This window comes from Echinops telfairi, unplaced genomic scaffold (genome assembly GCF_000313985.2).
Source record: "Echinops telfairi isolate 266 unplaced genomic scaffold, ASM31398v2 ScPeMD7_3533;HRSCAF=4204_0, whole genome shotgun sequence".
NCBI lineage: Eukaryota > Metazoa > Chordata > Mammalia > Afrosoricida > Tenrecidae > Echinops > Echinops telfairi.
This window is the reverse complement of record NW_022107431.1, coordinates 16,644,930-16,647,637: the sequence shown is the minus strand read 5'-3', so window position 1 is coordinate 16,647,637 and position 2,708 is coordinate 16,644,930.

Here is a 2,708-nt window from a genome sequence, read left to right as displayed (position 1 = left end):
CAAGGTGATCCTGACCCTCATAGCAACACTTTATAGGACTTCCCAGAATGTAAATATTAACTGCAGGAGATAGCCTCGGTGTTCTCTCAGGAAACGGCTAGTGGGTTTGAACTGCTGACCTTGTAGTTAGCAATTCAACATGTAACCCACATCTGCACCAGGGTTCCTTACAAGAAATAAAAGGAGAGAGATGCAACACAGAAGGGGGGCCTCAGGGCCACCAGAAAAGAAAAGCTGGGAGCTGAATATATCCTTGGAGCCAGGGTCCCTCAGCTAATCTCTAAGATGCAGGGGAACATTAATGCCAAGTAACATGGAAATCTCCAAGGATTGTCCGGCCCACAGATGTTGAAGGGAGACAAGAACGTTCCTCCAGAGCTGACAGAGAAAGAAGGCTTTCTCCTAGAGCTGGTGCTTTGGCCTTCTAGCCTAAACTACGAGATAATACATTTACATATTTGCTAAAGCCATCCACGGGAAGTTTTCCTGTTACAGTAGCAGCCCCGGGCTGCTAAACCCACAGGTCAACAGTTGGAAACCACCAGTTTCTCCGTGGGAGAACGTTGAGGCTTCATACTCCTATAGAGATTTATAGCCTCAGAGACTGACAGGGGCATGCTTCCCTGTCCCATGAGTCAGCATCACTCCATGACAGAGTGATGGCTAAGACACTGGGGGGCTCAATGACTGGTTTTTCATAGGTCCATCACCAGGCTTCTGTCTTCAAAAGCCCCTCTGCCTATATTCTAACTGCTAACGTTTTAGTGAGTGGCCGAGCACTTAACTAGCCAGGGACCCGTTCCAAGGTATTTATTGAGCACCGAGTGTATGCTTAATATTCACAAGGATCTCACACTCAATAAGAATATATGTATTCCAAAGTGACGAGCCTTGTAGGAGCAAATTGCTTACTTACTCTTGGTGGAGAAAATATATCTAGTTGGTGAAGGTGATTTTTTAGATCCATGTCCTTACAGCATAAAAGCATATTTTAAAGAGATATCAAGAGGGTTAGAAGGCTGTCTGTCATGACAGGCTACTTCATTTTCTCATTGACCTTCAAGATATATTTATCTGTGGAAAGGTGCTTGCTGTAAACTCTCTTTAATGTCTATGCTATGAGTCAGAAGATTAAGAAGTGATTGGATTTTATTTTAATACAAAAGCAACTATTTGGTTCCCTTTGGAAAAAGCAACACCCCAAATTAGCCATAAATATAAAACTGCCCCCATCCCCTTATTTTGATGATAGCCTCATTGTTCTCCCAGGAAACACAATCGGTGCTTTCTTGTCTCTCTCTGGAATTATTTTCGGGTTTCCACATTGCCAAGTCCAAGGTTTTATAGATGACATAGTGGGAAGAGGAAAAGATATGGCTAAGAAAAAATTGGATGATGTGGGGCTTCATCTTTTCAGTTGATTTTGTACCTAAAGTGATTCCATATTAAGCCAAGAGTACGCTGGCCATTTGAGTCCCTAGACATTTTAGGTATCATCAACGCTTCATAACCCCTGGTATTTGACAGTGTGCCTCACCATATTTCTTTCGACTTTCACAAAAGCCACTGCCATCATTGTGCCAGCAACTCACCACTTAGTTACAGAGTTTAGGCCTTTACTTGTGCTGAACAGCGACTCAGAGGGAGCCTGTTTGTGAGGAGCCTGAAAGGATGGGAAATGTAATCATGGGCATTTCGACCATTAGTTTTGTCTCAGATCACACTGCACTCAAAGGTGGGCTTCTGTTGTCCAGGTTTATATAGCTTGCTTCTGGTTGTTGCTGTTTGATTCAACACCCACAGGGCCACTGTCTAGGGCTATTTTTGATCCCTGGGGGAGCAGTTCTCATTTGGACCAATTTTCAATGATGTTATGTTGATCAAATTGTCATTTTGAAATGGCAGTGAACAAGCCTTTAGCCACAGCTCTTTATTTCATCTAAAACCCTCAGGCAATGTAACTCCAGTCTTTAACTACGATGCTTCTTGTCACCTTTCATACATTATTAGCCTGGGCTTCTGGAGTTTCAGTAATGGTTACATATAGGAAATGTTTAAGGAAACAAACAAGAAAAATGGGTTAGGCTGGGTTGTTTACAGAAACAAAATCAGTGACACTGATATACATATAAGAAAGAGCTTTATATTAAGAAATAATGTCATGTCTAGAAAGCATCCCAGAGAAATCAAGTCCATAAGTCTGATTCAATCCAGGGCCCCCTTTCAGGCTGATGTAGGTATAGGTTGATGACACAGAAAGGTGAAGTAGGATGCAGGAAGCTCAGAGTCACGTGGTGCAGAGTCATGTAGATACAAAGTTGATGGGCACAGGACAGAGCAGCGACAGCTCTCTGGGTCAGGGGGCCCACATGGGGCCTTCCCTGGAAGCAGGCACAGAGTTTTAGCAAGCAGGAAGACGAAGAGGCAGAGAGAGGGAAAATTCCAAGTTTCTCCCTTATAAAAAGGCCACACCCCAAGGAGGTATCATCAGCTGTAGCCCGATTGACAGGTTAGGGGTCACTCCAAAATGTTCACACAGCATCAAGTTGACATAAAATCTAACTGCCACAAAGAAAGTGCCTTTCTAATTCGCATCGTTTAACCCTTGAGGTGGAGCAAGGATTCTGCCAAACTTAGAGATTCATCTTCAAGAAGTTAAATTGAACAAACCCAGGGACAAGGGAACAACAAGTGATCCAAATTGGTGG